The following is a 14,597-nucleotide window of genomic DNA, read 5'->3' as shown; positions in this document are numbered from 1 at the left end:
ATTCTGTCATAGTAATGCAGTCTACCCCCTTGTATCAATCATCCTAATATAAGAGCTATTCAATGTTTAGTAAAAGAACACAGCAGGGGCCACACAGTGGTGTTGTGGTTAGCACTGTCTCCTCACAGCAAGTGGGTTCAGGGTTAGAATCCAGGTCTGGGCCTTTGTGTGCGGAGTTTGCATGTTCTCCCAGTGCCTGCGTGGGTATTTTCTGGGTGCTCCGGCTTCCTCCCACAAGGTGTACCCCGCCTCTTGCTCCCCCTTGCACGGATGAGCGATATAGACCATGGATGGAATTTTTATCGCTAACGATAAAATACAGTTATTGTTAGCCTCCCTTGTGTAAACTCTTGATTAGCCACTCAGCCATCAATTCGAGATATTTTATTGCTTGTTTTACTGGTTTCAGGACACTGTCTTTTGTGGTATTTTTAGGGAGCAGGAGGAAGCTAGTGTTGAATTGGTCTGTATTGCCTGGCACCCATTAGAAAAATGAATACAAAATCAATTTTTGCCGTTAATTTCATATTGCAGAACTAAAATCTAATTCTTTCACCCATTTCTAATATTTAATAAGCCTAATAATTTATTAAGCTTACTGGGGCGACACAAGTGCAGCCTCTATTGATCGGCCACCACTGATACTTTACTGTCCCCACGGGGTAACTGGTCTTAATCCCACTGAAGACGCGCTGCACAGCACCTGCAGCCAAAAACATGCTTTGATGTTAGGTAGCTTAATTGCATTTGGAATACACGATTGTTTACAGCGAAACTTAACAGGGCCTTTCACGTGTCACTTTTGGCTCCAGATTTTTAGTGAAATTTTATAGCAAAATGATTCACAAAAACTAAAAAAAAAAAATCTTAACAGTTGTTCTTACACTTAAACATTCTCAACACAAATTTAGGCAAACGCGTTGCTGCTTACAGCTCAGGACTTCCTGAAGCAAATGTGAAGGAATACAAGCTGGTACCCTAAACACAGATGTACAATCAAATTAGTTAAACATATCATCATTGGAGTTAACTTTTTAACACATCCTCTCAAGTATGCCACCCCACATTTCACTGAACGCAGTGAAAAATATGAGACAAATAAATCATTGAATCACATGACCTAAGTGTGGAACCTTGTAGAAACAAAGGCTCCAAGCCTGTATCACCTATTATCATGAGACTTCATTCTCAGATCACATGATAACAAATTAAACCATCTCCATGACAACTAAGTAGATAGTAGAAGAGGTCCATGATTCAAGTAAAGTCAATTACATTTATGTTGCGCCACATCACAACAAAATCCAAATACAGCAGATCTAAACCATACTCTTTAATTTATAGCGAACCAACATTCCCCATATGCTAGCAGCAAACTCAGCACAGACCCAGGCTCTGTGAGACAGAAAACTATAAAAAAAAAAGTGTTGAGAATGAATGAATTAGTTGTGAAACATTACCGTCATCAATTTGTAATTTGGACAACATTAAATCTGTCAAGTCCGCTGAATGAATAATGTTGTGACCAACACTGCAGTGTCAGCAGGACAGTGACATCTCTCCATGTTATAGATAGTTCAGTCTTTCATTCTGTTCCACATGATTTGTTTAATAGGAAAATGCATTGAGGGCGGGCAGAGACATGGTCACTGGTCCAAACAATGGAGGCAACACAACCACAGACACCACCGAGTTTGAATATTTCATGCTTCTTTCTTTCCTCGATGCTACAGTCTTTCCAGAGACATGATACATGCATGTGTCAGAATCCACAGCGGCACCGAACATTGCCCCTGACAGACATGCTTGGAAACATTTACAATCCCTCAACCCGCATTAGCTGAATATGAAAAGGGCAACAGGTCCAAACCAATTTGCTAAGACTTCAACATGCTCCAAGTCGCAGACAGCAATTCCCAGTGAACCAGACACGCTTATTAATTGTGTTAATATATTGGATGGGTCTCTCCAGTACAGAACAAAGATGCACAACTGATATGAAGATGGAAATTAGTTCACAGTGAGTAGTAATGTTCACAACAAAGACTCACTACAGCTATTGAGCATATTTTTCGTATTTCCAAATATCTGTGAGAAAGTATCAGGTATCAAGGATGTTTTCTTTATTCAGCTAAACTCAACTGCAGTACCACCAGTAAGGTCTTAGCTGAGCTGGAGTTGGAAAACAATAGGTCAGTCATGCACTTTTTATTACAGCCCTGTTAAAAACACTGAAGGAATGTCCTTTTCCTATTTAAAACTGTTTACCCAGGGACAGACACTCAGCAGAACACAACAAGTGAGACGAGGAGAGAAGCTGACAGCTTGTAAGTGAAAGGTCACCAGTTCACGTCCCAGCATGAAGCCAAAGCTGCTCTTGACGAGCAGGTGAAAAGTAGGGGCAAATCTTCGTCGTATTTTGAAAATGTACGCTTTAATATTTAAAATCCGAAAGCCCTTCAGCATTAGAAATGAATCTTAACTGGGAGCGTCTTCATTTCTGAGGTAGCTGTAGCTGCTCTGTGTTGTATTCTCTTTCACGTGACCATTTAGTATTTTTAACACTGGCCTGACACTCCAGGCCAATCAGCTTGCCAGGCCACTGGGAATTCTCCTGGTGCTCGCAATGGCCAGTTGAGGCCCGCAAGGAGTGGTAATGAAAAATACGCTTCAAAATTAAAAAGTTATGAGCTTAAATTTGAATTTGACAAGAAGAGACGCTTCAGAGTGTGTGTAAAGTATGAAAAAAAGACAAAAGCGTTACAAAAGCGTGGTTACATCACCTCTAAAATGAGACACCCTGCCTCAGGCCAACATGCTGAGTCCGGACACAACAGCTTCTCACAATCTGAGAACAGGAATTAAGTGTTTAGATACACTTGGCAACATGTGGCAGAGTGAGCGCTCACAATGTTGCTTCCTGCCAGCACAACAACGACCATTGTAGGTCAGCTGCTCATCATCACGTCATAACGGCACGCTCTTCACAGGCCACGGTGGTGTTGACGAGTCAGCAGAAATGATCATCACAGATGTAACAGCCAGGTTCTGGAACCAAGAGACCAGCTATTTGAAGGAATAAGAACCTCTTGAAGAAAGAAAAAAGAAATATCCTACTGTGTACATTTTCCTTTGTATTCATGATGATTTAAGCATTGTGAGGGGTGAAAGAGAAAAACTCATTCATGCCAGTCAATTTCCAGAGTCACTTACAATAATAACAGTCTGGGCTGTAGATGTCACCTTGCTCCAGACTGAAATGTCTAAACCATCATTGGACCAATTTCCATGAGATTTGGTTCAGATTTCCATGTTGAATTTTGGTCATTCTCTGATTTTGTTATTCTAGCACCACCATCTGGCTGATATAGTGACATTCACATGACTTCTTCAGTAACTGGATTAGATAGGATTCATTTTTATAATCCACTTCAAGTCAATACCAAATGTATTCCTTCATAATCGTATGACTGGATCCTGTCTTACATCAAGTCATGTGTAAAAGGTTTAGTATTTGTGTGTGCATATATATATATATATATATATATATATATATATCCAAAAATCATGACCCGTTTACTTAATCCACACACCTTTTTATGTGCAGTTTCAAGTAGGAACTATTTTCTTTCTGTATCACGATGCAGCAGGAAGTATGTATCTACTGGCAGACTTAAGGCTGGCTAACTGCCTATTGTTAGAGCTCAGCTGAGGAGAACACCATTTATGTTTTCATCCTGCCCTGTTTCAGGAACAAGCCCCTTGGCCATGAGTAGATACATTTTTCCTCGAAGAAAGAAAATGGCTCCTACATGAAACGCGCAATAAGGTCTGTGGATTACCTATCCCTTTAAAATGCAATGAAAAGAGGAGCTGGTCTCACAGAGCTGCCAACTAGCCAGATTCATTCCTCATTCAGAAACTGATTCAGAAACTTCTATTACGGCTTAACATCATTCACAAGTTCCTTCCGACCAGAACATTTTTGCACAGGGATTTTGACTCCGCTATTGAGCCTGGCCCTCTGACAGCCATATTTTGGGGTGGTCACTGAAGACTTAAAGAGCACAGCTAACCAAGCTACAGTTGTGACCTTCTCTACACTCTGACTGACAACTGATTCTTCTCCAGTGCAGAAAAACCACACCACCATCTCAAAAAACACTGTCTAGGGCATGTGATGGCATACAACTCTTGCTTCAGCCAGAAAGATCTGACCGAAACCCCATTTATATGCATGATTTTTTTTCTTTCATTTTTCATTGATGTTATGTATTTATGTAAGAAACAGATGCAGGGTGTACTTAATGTTTATGTATGAATGCAACACATCACTTTCCAGTGCATTTGCTGATCTGACATCAGTCGGCAGGATGTGAAGACTGTAGGTGCCTTCAAAAGCTGTTACAGATAACTTTTTCACACCGCTTTGGTTATAGTTTGGTTAGCAGTGTTCCCAGGTTTTTTGAAAACCTTGTAAGCATGTGAATCTGAGGAAAGAAAATCAATGCCTTTAGGGTTTTTGAAAGTAGATCGTAAATAGACAGGTCATTGAAAGCACTTGAGTATACAGATTTTGTGCAAGAACAAAAATTGAAGGTCTTTTGACTTAAATGTCAGTAAAACAGGCTATGTTCAGATGTGTGTGTGTGTGTGTCTTCTGGGAAGTGTTCACACATTCTAGTCTCTTTTTAATTGTTGTCTGTGAGCTTCGGTAAAGCCTGACAGTTCTCATTATAAAGCTTTCAGTGTTGTAACTAACCTTTGTCCTTTGTCTTAAACCGTGCTGTGCTGAAGCCTTCAATCTGATGGAATAGGATTTGGAAAATCCTTGAAAAGTTCTTGAATTTGATGTTTAGGGAAGGTGTGGGAACCTTGAGTTAAGCTCCAAAAGCGATCTTGCTAAGGTTAGGGAATGATTTTGTACAACACAGAAAAGTCCTTGTCTGGTAAACGTAAACACAATTTTAGACTTTCACAAATGATTGTCGCCGTCGATTTTCTTGGAAGGGCAGTCTAATTTATTCATTAACATCGATTTATCAGCCCAAAAGACAACATGTGACCTTTTACTTAGGAAGAAGAAACACAGATGAAAAAAGAAAGACGGTAAGGAAGGAGAAGAGACGGAGGCTGACGACAACGCTGCAGTTTAAAAATGTATGAGCCTCCAGACTCCAGCAGATTGCCTGAGTATGTGTGTGTGGAGCACTGTGGTGTTAGCATTTAACAGTCAGAGTAAAGAACAGATGAAGCAGGGACAGTTGAGGGTGAAGTTAAACATATATTCTGCTTTAGTCGTCTTGCATCATGTGCTACGCTTTCTATGAGTGTGTCATTATTTAGCAGGGGACTGCATTGTTTCTCACATTTCACACGCTGTCTGCTGATGATAGAGAGGGAGAGACGCCTCTGCTTGACTTACAATAAAGTCACGTCAGCTGAAGCTCAGTGTAATAGTGATGATCTCCCAAATGAGGAGTAGGAGGAGGAGGAGGAGGACAAAACGTCACAGGCAAGAAGAGGAAAAGAGATAAGTTGTGTTTGGGTCCACCTTATGAATGTTAAGTCCACTCTGATTTCAGTTCTGGGTTTGGTCCCAGAAAAAGCCACTAATTAGCTTGTGCACTAGTAGCTAATATTGTATGTCCTCACTCAGAACAGCCTTCTGCTGCAGTTAATGAGACTACCTTGTCTTTGTGCTTTGCTGAGGCGGCCGTATTCTTTTCTCTATTTGTCATGTTCCTTGTGTCCAGCCCCTTCATAGCATATTGGCTGACTTTCACAGTCTGAGCCATGTATTAAATGTGTGTTTTAAAAATACTATCTGCTAAAAGAGCCTAAAAAGTTCAATGGAGTTGCAGAGAAATCTCTGTGGATTCATTGCTACAATAAACACTTGTATATTACATGTAGTCAAGACTGACTGTGTATAAAGATGGACAACATGAGAACTCCATTAAAAGTGAAGACAAAACATCTGGATCGCCCCCTGGTGGCTGGCTGCAGTACAGGTCATACCCTCCACCCCCCATTTTCTTTTAAGTTTGGCTTCAATTAGTTATTTAATGCTATAAAAAGGGGGAGTGGCCTTCAGTGACACTCAGTTGATTGTTAACTAAATATATATTTAATACACTTATAATCAGTGGTACATCAGACTGTGTTCTGTATCTTCCTTCCTTGATGTGAGGTGTTTCCTGTTGAAACGGAACACTGAGGCGTCAGAGAGAGAAACGCATATTGATAGGATGAGAGATTCTGTCGTCTGTGATGCTTTAGTTGAATAAATATGGATGCCCAAGCCTGAGCCAGCCTTTGTAAAAGCTGGCTGGCTGCAGTTTGAAAATGCCAAAGATCTGATTTGGGCTGTCACTTTGAAAACACAGCCTCATTTCAATAGTTAAAACTATAAATCATTCAGCACAGCACAGAAAGAAAGTGAGAGCCTACACGTCTTCTTCATCCTCTGAGAGAGCCAGTGAGAGCGCAGTGGGAGGGATGGCAGTAGCATCGTGACCAGTAACTCTTTGCACTTGGAAAACAACTCCACATCTCTCCTCCTCCTCCTCCTCCTCTACATTTTCTCTCCTTTCTTCACCTTCTCTCTCCTGTCTGTCCTTCTGCCTCCGTCACCAGGCAACTAGCCTTTCCTCCCTCTCTCTGTTTTTTCTCCTTCTCTCTCATCTTCGTCACTCCCCCTTTTCTCCTGCATTAAACCTCCCTCCTTCCATGGTTACCACTATCTGTAGGTCTTTGTTTTGGCTCATGCAGACACCACAAAAAAAAACACCTTATTTTTTTATTATGGTCTCAAGTGTTTGCATCTGTGTGAAAACCTTTTCAGACATGACATGTAAAGCATCTCTGGCTTCATGTATCTGTTCAAGAAGCCCTGTCTCTGAAAAAATGCCTTCACTTATGACTAATTTGCATAACCAAATAAACTGAGGAAACATAGTGACTATCTGCAAACTGTTCACAGCAAACAAACCATGTCTATAGAACACTAACAGTCGTGGTATTTCACTTGTTTTGCTAGTAGAACTCTCCATGGATGATGTAAATATTTTGCTTTTCCTGCTATGTTCTCAAACTTACTATTATATTGATTCTATTTCAGGAGAAAGGACTCGTGCCTGCTGCTCACCAAGACACCCTTAACTAAAAGGTTAAGGCTGGGAAACGGGACTTTAATCAAACATTGAAAAAGTCAACAAAGACTTGAAGAGCGAGTCAGTACATGTTGACTTCCTTCATATTTACCCAAAATCAACATCATTCATTAACCTCTACTGAAGATGTTCAATAACAAAAGACACTTCACAAGCTATGTTAATAATATGAAATGCGACACATCTCTGTGTGCTAAGTTGGCACAGACCTGCTGAAGCGAGCTTCACTATCTTCTTATATGCCAGTCTTATAAACTCATCTGAAAATTCAAATGTGATTTGACAAACAAGTCACTACCTCAAGTGTGAACCTTAATGCCCACCGGGTGACTGTTTAGCTGTTCATATTCACTGGGTGCTAACTAGCAGCTAGCTAACAGTCATTTGTTCTACCATTTACAAGAACTTGAACTGGCCCACACAGAGTCCTGACCTCAACCCCATCCAACACCTTTGGGATGAACTGGGACAGAGATTGTGAGTCAGGCCTTTTGGTCCAACATCAGTGTCTGACCTCACAAATGCTCTACTGCATGAAGGGGTAAAAATTCCTGCAGAAACACCAAAATCTTGTGGCAAGCCTTCCCAGAAGAGTGGAAGCTAATGGGTAGATGCCCCAATATCGTTGTATATCTAGTGTGTTTTTAAACTTTGGCCATATATTTACATATTTTAGTATGTAAATGATTGATACTTGTGTATGTCTCAGTAGGCATCCTTTTCATCAGATTGTCAGACTTTTAGAGTAACAATCTCAGCAAAAAAAAAGAAGCACAAAAACCTTTGACAATGGGAGCTGCTCCAAAGGATTATGTTGCAGCCGGTAGAGCAGTGCTGTGGCTGCCTGTTGAGGTGAACTATTGCACCAATTATAGGGCGCAGGTTTAAAAATACAGGAAATTCATCTTGTCTTTTTTTTCTCCCACTAAGTGATTATGTCTGAAAGGTTTTTGCAGATCTGCTTTGCAGCAAAATTTAAAGGATTTGTTTGCCTCAATGTAATGAAGTAGATAGATTTATTCATCGGGTTAACCATAAACATACTCATATTAGTTTGTTGATAAATTTCCAGAATATTTATTACAAGACAATTTTATAGTCACATAAAGGTGCACATACTGTGATAAGCCAGCCTAAGCTGTGACTGACTAGCACTGGATCTTACTGGATGTCGCAGGGTTTCTTCGAAACTCTTTGACTCTTATGGTTTGCAAAGTGTTTCAACTTCAAATAAACTTCACGTATGACTCTCTTTCACCTTGTATCTCTTTTTTCCCTCTCTCCCCATTCCCTTTTTTACTCCTCTCTTTCTCTTTGAATATCATTTCATCGCCGGCTCTCCTCTCCTGCTCCATCTCTCTTTCTACCCCTCTCTCACTAAACTCTCTTTGGGTTCATTCGTATCCAAACGAGCACAGTTTTCCCTTGAAGCCGTGCCTACAATAAGCCATGCAGAGACTTCTGACGCACATCAAGAAAACTCCACACAGCAAGAGAGGGAGGAGATGAAGGATCAGAACAAGTCAGAAAATCCTCACTGCCCTTTACACTTAAAAAGGAAAAGAAGTCAGATATGGTAGATCAATCAACCAAAATGTTAAAAAGGATTTTTGATCGAGTTTCATGTTATAATAATCAAATACAAATGTACAACACACTGTATACACAAATGAAAAAAATTACAAAAGAAGTAACAGTACAGCTGGAGTTTGTATGTTTGACCTTAACTTTTCTAAATTCGGGTTTACTATATTTTTGTGTTGTGGTTTTATTTGTAATAATTTCATTTGTAGTGAAGTTTACAGTTTAAATTTGACTGTTTCATTCACACTACTGTCATAAGAGGGCTTTGCAATACAGAGGGAAAAGTTATGGTATCTATGTAAAGAAAAAAAAAATCATATTTATAATCACCGGTAAAAGACTATAAATATACCATTGTCAATTGCAGTTCTGAATTAAGGATATTGATATCTGCCTCAGAGGAACAGCCAATATTTGAGATCACACACACACACACAAACAAAGCACTCCCCAGTGTGGCATTTCAGTGAATACAGTACATCAACTGCTGCTGGTTACATTCATTATTAATATGCTGCAATTAGTTTCTAATCTGCTGCTTCCTTTTACAGCACAGACACAGCCTGATTACCAGACAAATAAATACATCCTAAAGACATTAAGAATTAATAAAATGTGCTCAGTTATGAGAAAATTCAGTGATAAGTCCAAGTCAGTTCTTGGCAAAAGTGAGAAAGTGCATTTTGTGCCTGTTTTCTTCTACCAGTCTCATTTAGCTGCATGGTAAAAGAAAATATTAATCCAGTTCTGCAGAAAAGTCCTTTTGAAATGCTAAAACACACGCCCATTTCCCCCCTCTGTGTAGTAAGGGAAAGAAAAACAAAACAAAACAAGGATGGTAGCAGATCACAAAATGTCAAGGCAGCAGTTTAATAGAGGATCACTCTGCCCTCGCCTGACTTCTGTCTGTCACAGTACAGAGAGAGTTGAGGAAATCTAAAAGAATATACTGTGTAGAAAAATCAAAATGTCAACCCAGAACCAGAGGACCTCACAAATGCTGCACTAAGGTTCTGCTTGGAGGTGTACGGGTAAAAGTGGGGATAGAACACAGGAAAAAAAAGGGAGAGAGTCATTTATCCTGTGAGATTCTGGCAGAGAAATAAAAGAAGTCTACCACATGAAAGACAGACAGAAGCAAAAAGAGAGAATGAACGACTGATGCAAGAAAGAGACAAACAAGTACAGACTGTGTTTAGTCCCACGGTGCATTCTTGGCATTGATATATAGACCTCATTACTTTTCAGTTTATTAATTCACGGAAAGTTTAGCTAAAAATGATCTCAGTTCTCTAGTTCCCCAGTTGATTGGATGCTTTCATCTTCTCTATCAAGACTTTAATAATGTTCTTAGCTACAAGGATTATTAATCAACATCAGCCCCATACAACCTGTTACATTAAGGACCATTCTAGTGTAAGTGAAGTTTTCACCACTCACTGGCTCACGTACTCTTGTTACCGGCCAATATTCGATATGAATAATTTAATCTGCGGTCTCTATTAAGGTAGATCAGATGAGCCAATCACATTTACAGTTTCTCTGTGCACTGCTAAAACCCCATAGCAGACTGCAGCGCTCAAAGGGTGCCCCAACGGAGTCCTTAGCCAACGAGGCTACAGAAAATGTGGTAGGGACAAACATGACTTAGTGAATGACAAACTGAACTGAGTGCTGACCACAATGAAGTGTGTCTACTCACGTTGCTGTTATAGTTACTGGCTATATGAAGATTCTGAAATGCTTGTAACTGAGGGCACAGATGGATTGGTATCCCCCCAAACAACTTGCTGGCACCACCAAAAGCTACTTAGCTATTAGCAGCCAGCAGCAGCAGAGGACTGCAGTGTGTTTGGCTAAGGGAGCTAATAGGTTAGAGTTGAGCTAAACACACAGGAAGCGTTAAACAGTGAATTGTTTAGCCTAACCAATAAAATGGCTGGGCCAATGCTATCGTCCAATATTAGCTTATCACAGATGCTGCATTTAAGTATCACAATATGCCAGCCTTTAACTTACAAGGGCGATGCAGATAAACCCAGAATTGTTTAGTGGACTCGAGGCAGATTTAGGCAGACTTTGCAGATGCCCTAGCTATCCTTACCACAGACTACTACCACCCACAAGAACAGACACAAGCTTGACATATTTGCCAACACCTCCATGGATGTTAATAAAAGATTTCAAGCGTCACTTGAACCTCCAGAGTTTCAAAGTTATTGGGGCAGCTTTGTCAGTAAGGACATCAAGGGGCATCAAGGCAAAACTGAGAAAAATTCTGAGTGTTTTTTTCCCCAACTCTGTAACATCTCGTAGTCTGAGCAGTACAGACTAAAAACAAAGGTCTATATATATAACAATGACAAATCCATCCCAATGTACAGTTTTGAATGTTCTTGGTAGACCAGAGTTACTACAAGTCAAAAGGATTGATGTATTCTGCAGTGGATACCTAAGAAGGTTATTTGCCATTTTGTGGCATAATTAGACCACAATGAAATGACTTAAGAAACTGCAATTGCCGTGCCCTATCCTATGAAGCAAAAATGGCACAGAACTGCGGGGGGACGTGGGGTGAGGAACAGATGAATCTCACTTGGTGGGGAAGGTGAACGTTTCTTGTACATGCACCCATACACAAATGCCAAGGATGTGTCAGTTAAACTGAGAGCTATCACATTTGCGAGTTAGACTGTGTCACTATGTCAAGCTGTCTGTTAATGAAACGACAGAGCTTGAAGACCTGTCTCAGCTTGTGTCCTTTAAATCAGTTTTCTGGGGATTTTTTGGGTTCCCGGTCAGTTAAAACAAGCTCATCTACACTTCCTATTGAGTAAAATCTGGCTTATATGGAAGGGGGGTAATTGAGAGTAAAAATATCTGAGAGGTAAATATGAGAACTATTCGGTTCATTGTCTGAAAAACAGTAAACGGGGCAAAGTGTCAAATAAGCCCTAAATTTGTTCAAAATGACTGAGTCAGTTTCATGTTATTCGGTTATTTTGTGCATCCAGCTGCCTGATTTCATGTTTGGACACCACAGTGTAAGGATGGACAAACACCATCCATCTCAAAGATCCCTCAGAGAACAGTGTGCTTCGCCTCTATATAAATCAACTTTAGCCCCCATCATTAAAAATAGCACTACACAGCAAAGTGTTTTCTGTCATGACAAGAAGTAATCCTGGTATTTTTGAGGGAGGAGAAAAGTGGCAACCGAGGGGAGAGAATGTACTGCCAAGCTGATGTACTGCCACAAGAACAGTCTTCATCATCGATCCTACAGTCCTACCCAGACTTCACAGAGTTCTCTTTATCTCAAGTGGGCCATTTCTTGGTCACAGTCTCACAGTCAGAGTTCCTTAAAATGCATTTCTATGTATGCTACTGCTGCAAAACTCTTACAATCCAAACAACAAAACATTTCATTTGTCATTGTCAAAACAAGTCAAACATAGTGTTTTGGTCCTTTCAGCAGGATTGTATTACTTGGCACTGTCTTCAATTATGTTTTCTGATCAGTTCAACAACTGAACACCATGTGTGACTTCGTGAGTCTTTTATTCTGTCTCTGTATAGTCTTTGTCATCATAACCCTGACTGCAAAGGTCACGGCACTTGTATGACGACAGTGTTGACAAACCAGAGCCATTCATAATTTTACACTGACCTTGACAGCAAAGTGGGCTATTTTCATACTTCAACCTACATTACTTAGATCCAGCTTTCAGACAATTTGGTGCTTCAGTTTGCGGTAGCTGAGAAGTGGGTCTGCAGGGGGCCATTGCACACAGAAAGCTGCATAGATTACAGTGAGAATATTGCAGCGTAGTCTCACAACTTAAGAATGACGAGATGAAACGCAGATCGTGACGATTAATAACTTTAGTAAGTTAAAAAAAGGGAAAAAACACAATACAAACTGACCAGCAAACAAGGAGAACAGCTGACGCTGCCGGCCACAAACATCAACAGAATACATCTGACGGACGTTATGACGTCGTATGTTCTTTCTGCTTCTCAAGCATTGTGGGTAATGAAGTTCATTCACTTAAATAATAATATATTATACATATAGATAAATCAAATAACGTACACATTTAACTAATATCTTCTAATATCTATCTAATGATAGATATGATTTAATTAATTTATTAACTCTCGTGATTCTTCTAAATAAATTCTCAACAGAGAGTGTATCTGTTGTGTAAGATGTGTGAATGAAAAGCACGTCTGATAAGCCTGAGGTCTCAACATGGGTTAAGTCTTTAAACCCCCCCCCCCCCCCCCCCCCCCCCCCCTCCCTCAACCCCTCTCCTGTTTATCCGGCTGTAAATTATGCAGCCTGACTGGCTGGACTGAGCGACACACTCGAGATCAAATCGTTAACCCGAATGTGTCACAGCATGTCCATCTTCACACCAACTACAAACACTGCAGAGAGCTGAAAGCAACACAAAGGCTTGGAATGGTTACAAATGTGGCTGCAACTAACTTTCGTTTTTTCAATTAATGTATTTAATCTGTATCATGACAACTTCACAGTGTCAGAACCGATCTTTTCATTATGTACAGCGGCTTCATCAAAGCTTTTTCACCAATAAATATATTGTAACCTAGCTCATTAGCTCTAAAGAAAACAGGAAGAAAATGGGGGAGGGTTGGCTCCAACCTGCTACTGAGCCTTTTTCTCAACCAGATTTATGCTGCCAAAAATGTGCATTACTAAAACTTAATTCTGCCAATCAGGAAAACCCACATGTACCACACTTGACTTGGAGAGGAGTGCTCCTGCAGTCAAGGCTCTCGCTATCAGGTGGAAATCTTATTTATGCATTAATCATCTTAGGAAGGCTGAATCCTGCTGGTTCTGGTCAATACACTGCAGGTGGGTGGCAGGAGGAGGAGGAGGAGGAGGAGGAGGAGGGAGAGTCAGTGACAGAGAAAGACAGAGAGTGAAAAGAAAAGGGCACACTGGTTAGGGAGAGCCGTCCCAGAGTTATAAGGTCACAAAGAATCATCACAGCGAAACACCAAACCTGTGCCCTCACAGGCTGTAATTCTCTCTGGATAAACTGGATTCTCAAACATTACCATGGAAACTGCTGATACGCCTCATGAAAACTAAATGACCACAGCATAAACGGTTTTAAGACCTGAGACTGTACAAATAGTTTGAGTGTGACTCCAGATTACTGTTATCTCAGTCTTATTGCTATCATTGAGCCCAGAATAGGGGCTGGATGTATGGTCTGTGGTGTCTGATGGTCTGTGTCTCTGACGATATTATTATGACGTCCTCTGTATGGTGTCCTGTAATAATATCAAAGACAGACTGTTAGTGTGGATCCCTTGCAAAAAGGTCTGGATAGGATTCAGAGAGATATTCTTCCGACAAAAAAAAAACACTTTACACACCTCTGAAGTGGGCAAAATGTCACTGAGATAGACACAAAATGAAGCTCACTGGATTCACACACACCATCATTCATCACCGCTCGCCGTCATACAAGGCTCGGCGTGGAAAAGAGATCCTGAGCGACAAGCGTGTTAACCTTAAACATTATGTGGCGAAACAGAATCACCAAAAATCACAGGCTGCACACAAAGCCAGCTCTCAGAGCGTCCTACTCCCTCCATCAGGGCTGCAACGACATTCATCACTCAGTCTATACAACATCAAAAAAAAACTGTGAAATGCTCATCACAATTTCACAGAGTCCAAAGTGACTTCAAACTTCATTTGTCCAACCAGCAGTGCAAACCCAAAGTCTCTTCATTTACTGTCAGAAATGACAGAAAAGCAACAAATCCTCACATTAAAGAAGCTAGAACCAT

This window comes from Scatophagus argus, chromosome 20, assembly GCF_020382885.2.
Source record: "Scatophagus argus isolate fScaArg1 chromosome 20, fScaArg1.pri, whole genome shotgun sequence".
NCBI classification, from domain to species: domain Eukaryota; kingdom Metazoa; phylum Chordata; class Actinopteri; family Scatophagidae; genus Scatophagus; species Scatophagus argus.
This window is presented reverse-complemented; position numbering follows the sequence as displayed.